Raw genomic sequence first — 7,218 nt, 5'->3', positions numbered from 1 at the left:
TCTTCAATAATAGTGTGGGGAAACAAAATAGACTTTTAAAGTTGAATGACATGATCAACAACAAGAAGTTTGGAGATGTTTTGGCTCATAGAACAAAGTCTGATCCCATTATCAAAGTGAGATGTACCAAACCAAGGAACGAGTAACTGAAGCTTCACTTGGTCAAGAAGAATATTAATATGAATACACTAAGGTTGTATTTGCTCGTGAGCTAGTGAAGTTTGGCTATAAAGAGTGGGTGCAAATTCAAGAAATTATTGTAAAAAATGTTGGATTAGTGTCTAATTCCGTAACTTTATTTGGTATATACTTGACCCGAGAGTAGCATCGTCCATTTGGATTGCACGGCACTGGAACAATCTAAGGATGGATTATTGAGAAGACGTTATTATGATTTATTAATATATTATAATTTCTAATATATTAATATGAAATCGTATTATTTAATTAGTATTGATCAAGAATTAGTTTGGAATTAATTTTGTGATCAAAAGAGACTAACTAAATATATAAGGATTGATTATGTAAATCATTCATTCTTATAATGTGGGCTTGTGATCCATAGTTCCTTATGTTGGGCAAAACCCATGTGGTGACCCATGGATGATCCATGGAGGTTTAAACCCATGGAGCATGAGGAATATGGAAAGTCATGCACATTAGGGTTTGTATGGTGTAACCTAATCAAGTCACACTATATAAGAACCTAATGAAGTGTGGAATCAAGTATGAATGAAATCAGAGTTATATGAATATAGAATGAACACACGATGTAAATATGATCTGGTTTCAGCTCTATTATGCTTTCAACTATTATAAAGAGAAAAATAGACAAGTTGTACAAAGACTCTTATCTAACTCTATGTAATGTCCCTATTTATAGGAAACAGGAAAGCACACAAAAAATTACAAGGACTAAACAGTACGTTTCGTTACAAATGTGCCTTGTAAAATAAAATTAGGACTTTGACATATTACAATTGGTCTTCGACCCTTACATTCCCCGCTTTGTAATAATGTCGACCATCTTCAGTTCAAGAAAATCTGTATAGCATACAACATTATCCTTCGAATTTCAGAGTACCAAGAAATAATCTTCTTCAACTCTTTCTTGTCCCCTTCATTATTCTTCTTGCAGCTATTCATACGAACAATAAAGTTCATATACGGGGACGTTGTGTATCTCTCCACTTTGCAACATTTACATTGCGCATCGGTGAGTAGTATGCAGGGCGTATGAGTTTAGTACGTGGGATGTACTCCTGAGATGCTCATTTTGGTCCTTTTTGGGATTTGGGCTATGAGATGTTGGACTAGTTATGGGAAGGGTAAAGTGGCCTTTTACCTTATAGGAAGACAACATATATATTAGGCCTTAAGACTCTCTACTTGGGCTTGAGCCAAAAGGCTTCAAGCATATTTCCCCATCAGCATACTTCTTTAACACAGGTTGAGTCTTCGTTGGTTCCATGGGCACTTACACTTCTAACCCCTTCGCAGTTGCTAACTCCATATCCGTTAAAGCCAAACACTCATAGTAGTTATCTATGAATATTTTGATGTGAGCAAGACCAAGACGAAAAACTTCTGGAACAGTCTCTCGAAGATACGAAGCATCTTTGTCTTTCAAAAGTAATGAAACTTGTATAAGATCATACAAGTTCATTAATAGAAAATCAACTATCAAGAAATTACATTCCTGACCATTCGCCCTTGCAACGTAAAATCAAAGGTTCTGCATCATGTCTTCGAAAAGAGCATCCTTTTAAATACTGATCAACTTCTTTATCTTCATAAGTGACCAAATTTCCTCTGGTAGTTTCCCTAACACATCATGAAACCTGAGCTTCATGTATGTATAATTATCATCATTATCAAATTTCTCAACAATCTTGTACTAAGCCATGATGAACATCATTTCATTTATCGGGAAATCCAATTGCCTCATATCAGTATTCACAACAGCATAGCTTTGCTTTGGCTACTTCTCAAAAGCATACATATGATTATATGCAACTTTTGCTTCAATTGATTCATAGTTGTAATGCTTCGCAGGATCACCTTTGTTCATACCAGGTGGGTCACTTGCACGAAGTTGCATAATGCTCTGAACAACTATTAACTTCTCTACCTCAGCTTCACCTTCAGCTTTCTTCTCCTCTTTCGACTTTTCGACCAAAATTGTTTTCCCTTTTGTCATTGATAGAAGAACTATCACCAACTTTCTTGGGGTTCAAACTACTACCACCTTCCCCAATCACAATTCCTTTAGAAATTGGTCTTGAAATTTACTTAATAGAAATTGGCATTGTTGTCACAACTGTTGAAGTAACATGCCCAACAGTTGAGATAATTGGCTTCGATACTGGATTTGTTGTTTGAAAAATATTTCCAACAGTTCTCACAGCTTCATACGAAACTTCACCAATTTTCATATTACTAACCTTCTTTTCTCCCCCTTGCACCTCTGTGACAACAGGTGGGACATCTGTTGGTAAAAGACTGGAAAACTTGGATAATGGAGCCAATTGTTTGTGCAAAGCAGCCTCGAACTGAGAAAACTTTTGAGACAAGAATTCTAGAGTTATGATCAAAGATTGAACAGGTGTGGTGGACAAGACTTTCAACTCTTTTAACAAAGATGTAAGTTCGACAAAGCTTCGACTGTTATCTGTTGACAGTTGAGTAACTTGAGGACTTAAGCCTTCATACATCTTGACGTATTTTGTGACAGCCTCACAAATAATATCCACCTTTTGATTTAGACATGCTTATTCTTGCTAAGCACTAGCAATCACTTTAATCATATCTTCATGAAGCTCTTGAAGCTTGAGATTTACATCTTCGCGTACTTGCTTTACATCTTTCACAAACAAGACATGTCTCTCTTTTTCCATCCTTCGTAAATCTTGAACTTCACTCACAAAGTTCTAAGATTGAGACTTCACTTGTAATTCGTTACACTTATCATTTTGATCCACCTTCTCCATAAGTTTAGACGCAGAATCTTGAATCATTCCAGACACTTTACTAGCCATTTTGGCTTCGATTGCTTTGAGCATAACGTCAAGTTCCAAACTTGAAAGAGATTGAATTCCCCCCATGTCAGCTTGAGACTGAATAATGGAATTCATCTTCTTATTCAAAATTTTAAACTACTTCATCGTCATTAACATATTGTCAGGGAAATTTCTTCTTCTTCGTCAAATTCCATCTCTTCAAATGTTCGCCTAAAACCCCTTTCGTCAACATCATTTTCCTCAGTAGAATGAGGTGGATTAGTGGTTTGAGATGAGAACAAATTTGTGATAGGTTGAGTGAGAATGGTTTCAAAAGTGGGTGAATTGGTAGTGTTTGAAATGGGAATAATGAATGGAGGTAAAGAAACACGAGTATCAGAAGGCACAGGAACACCTTGAATAGAAACAATGAGTTCTTTATTCGAAATTCCTTCACCCACAATGAAATTTACATCCGTATCAGATACGTGTGTAGTGATGTCTGATGTTCAAACCTCCTTAAAAATTGACTCGGTTAACGAAACTTTGGGTGGTGTGATCGTAGTCTTCTCAGGAATAGATGTTGATTGGAGAATTATAGCTTCAGGAGTTTCAAGAACTTTCTCCCCTTCATATGATTTCACTTAAAGAACCAACTTTCTTTTCTTTAACGTCTTCTTGGAAATATGTGTAGCAACATCTTCTGATCTGCGTTTCTTGGATGAAGGAGAAACAGGAGCCGGAACCTCACAAATACGAATGCCTGTGTGATTCAGATATGGTTTTTGAATCATAGAAGAAGACTTTAACGAACCATCAGAAAGCATTCGTGATGTATGAGACTTTTTCTTAATTCTTCGAAAAAAACCTGACATTAATGGAAGTGTTTCCTTTTCTTGAGTATCATCAACAGGCTCAATCGGGTCACCCACAATAGTCGAAACTTGTGCATCTGGCATCGTCTGTTTTGTTGGTGATTTCTTGTTCTCTTGTACTGGTTTCTCAAGAGTAATTGTTGCATCCTTCTTTGGCTTGTGAGACTTCTTCGAAGGACCAACTGTTTCTTTTGGCAACAACTTCCCAAACCTATCATCAGGATTGATGGTTTCCATGTACTCCATTAGAACCAAATTCATTGGATCTACACGCTGTAACATTGCATCTGGAATTCTTGCAATATGTGTAAAGATTTCAGCATCATCCATAACCTCCTTTGGAAATTGATTCTTGATGAATTCAGCAGTCTCCTCATCAGTAGGCACCACGATTCCCTCTTTAGTATAGAAATATCGAAGAATTAAACTCCAATACCTTGCACATGAAATTCCTTGAACAACATCGATGTTTTCTACACTCTTCTGAAATTCCTTCCACATCTGTGTAGAATAATCCACAGGGATATCATAGCACAACCCAGCTACCATAGCATACACCTCCATTCGACCTTTGTCCAAACCCACACTGCAACCAGTCAAGCAACGTAGAAAGATTCCAAAGAGAAAATTCCAAATAGTTGGAAGTCCTGACTTCTTGAAATCACTGATCTTGGTGAGTGGGGGTTGATAACCCATCTCATTAAACATATGGATGATTTGTGCAGAAGAAAGATTAGTATAGATTGGAGAATTAGGGATATCAAGAATTTGACAAAAAAATCTTCTTGGACAATCAGATCTTCTTGTCATTCACTAGTTGAAAAGTGATGATATCCATTGCTTTGTCGTACGTATCAGTGGATCCTGCTTGAGAAAGCAATGAAAGTGGAACTGCAAACGAATTGAACATGGTAGTGGAAGGAATAGAACCAACCTCTTTAATTCGTCTGGGTAAAGAGATACATCATCTTCAACTTGCTAGTTTGTTCCTTGAATCTTCATTATTAGTTGAGGAGTAACATCATCAGTGTTTTGGGATTGAACAACAACATCAGCAGAATTGACCATGATTAGGGTTTGTTGAAGCCTTGAAGAACAAGCAGAAATTTGCAAAGAAAAGTTGGGAATTTTTCGTTTGAAAGCGTAAACTAAGAACACGCTTTGATTCCCCTTTTTATATGTAACCCTAGTGTTTGAATATGAAGCGGGATTGACATTAAATGAGATCCGACGTGGCACCTTGAATCTCACACCATACTGCCGATAAAGTAGCCATGCGTCAAAAAGTAGCTGTCACATCACCTAGAAACTCGGACTGAATACAAAACGTCTTTTCAAATAGTCTGATCGTATATCTCAATTGAATTGTAATCGTCACCAACCATCGGATGGAAGTAAGGCTCTTTCACTTTTGGGATAAAAAGCGAAGTCATTTGCCAAATGTTTGAAATCATCAGCCTGAGTTAGTTTTACCCAGAACCTCAAGGATTTCGTGAGTGCAGTGTGCCACAGAAAAGATAAGAAGCAAACTAACAAAAATTTGGATCTGTGATGTCAAAAAATTTCAACACAAAAGCAGATAAACTCCAGGCAGAGGTTGCTTTGTTAATTATCAAGAAAGATAATCAACTGCTTGTGTATGTTCCCGTGAATTTCAATTGAATACTTATAGAGAAGTATCGAAGGGCTTCTTTTATAAGGCTTTGTGGGAGGTTTACAATTTCGTTACATATCAACCTAAACATAAGGTGAGTAATTGTAACCGACGTTACCTGTTTGACCAGTGTAGTCAGTGACAAGTATGCTTTGAATTATTTGGAAAGTAACGTCGAAAACAAATGAAACTCACACGGAAATCATACTCAAGAAAAAAATATACTAGATCCTGTTGGGTAACAAACATCGTAGGTTTTGATAGTTTGATCAAGATCACTCATAAGAAATGAATATGACTTGGAGTTTCATAAAGTGGTACTGAAACAAATGTTTCGTCAAAACTGGAACAAAGTTCCCCATCAATTCCTTATGAAGATAGAATGTTGGGTTTCACTTTCATCACGGTCTCATGATGTCAGATCATTAGCACATAATTTTGATATGCCTAAGTCATGATTGGTTTGATCGATGACCTCTCGGACATATGTCATTGTGTGTTAAATGTGTTAGAATTTTGAGATGAAAAAGATTGGTTCAGGAAATACTTGTACTTCTGATATGTTTGGACCAAACAGACAACTCTTAACTCATTTGAGAAGAGTAAGGAAGCTCATTCGACTAATGTGAATATAAGCCTGACTTGGGAAGAAATTTTCATATGAAAAATTTAATTAAGGCTTTCAAAAATACACATCGAGTCTTCGGAGGCTTGAGTCGACATGTTGCAGCATGTTTCTAGGGACAGTCTAACTAGTACAAAGTTGTCAAAATTGTACCTTCCCTATGAAACATAAGAATGACCCTTGTATAGCCTTTGTGAAATCTGTACATACAAAAGATAAAGAACAAAATAACAAAAATCATTTTGATGTTTTTTATTTTTCTTAAAAGAAACAATTAACAAACAAAAGAAAATCTTTTTGAATTTTGTGATTTTTCGAAAATAAAATGACAAAACAGAAATAAAATCTTTTTGTTGTTTTTGATTTTTCGAAAATAAAATGACAAAACAGAGATAAAATCTTTTTGTAGTTTTTGATTTTTCGAAAATAAAACTAAGATACAAAAGAGATTTTGAAATCTAATGAAAAGTGTTACACCAAACCCAAAATGATCAATGTAACGAAGTCGAAGCATGTCGAAGCGTTGACTATGAACAGTAACCTCTGAATAGTTGACTATCAGCCTCTGAATAAGTCATGATGACCTCTGAATTGACAAATTTATATAACACTTCGTTGTTATATATTCGAAAGCATTCATGGAACTGAATTTGCCTCGATCATTCCCAATCCTGTCAAAATTCGAACAAATAATTTTTCATCCAAAGCTTTTGTAAAAATATTAGCAAGCTGATCAGTTGTTTTTATAAAATGGACTTCAATGTTGCTGGAGAAGTTCAGCATGTGTATGTGAATGCAAGAGGAGAACTCGTGGGAGTTGCTCTGAGATTGAGAATGGGTCTTTCCATCGTTGCGGAATGGATAGAGTGGAATTCGGATCGGGAATCCGATGGTTTATGGCTTCTAAGCCCTTATGGGTCGAGTGAATGTTGAGACTTGGGTCAGTGATGCGTCTTGGGTAATTCTCGGTTGTTGAGGGTGATTATCAGAGGGTACAGCTGGTGCTCGGCTCGAGACGGTGGTCAGGACACCGTAAGGAAAGAGAAAGTGTGTCTGAGTTTCGAT

This window comes from Lactuca serriola, chromosome 8 (genome assembly GCF_051521515.1).
Source record: "Lactuca serriola cultivar US96UC23 chromosome 8, Lser_US96UC23_V15, whole genome shotgun sequence".
In the NCBI taxonomy this organism is placed as follows: Eukaryota; Viridiplantae; Streptophyta; class Magnoliopsida; order Asterales; family Asteraceae; genus Lactuca; species Lactuca serriola.
This window is presented reverse-complemented; position numbering follows the sequence as displayed.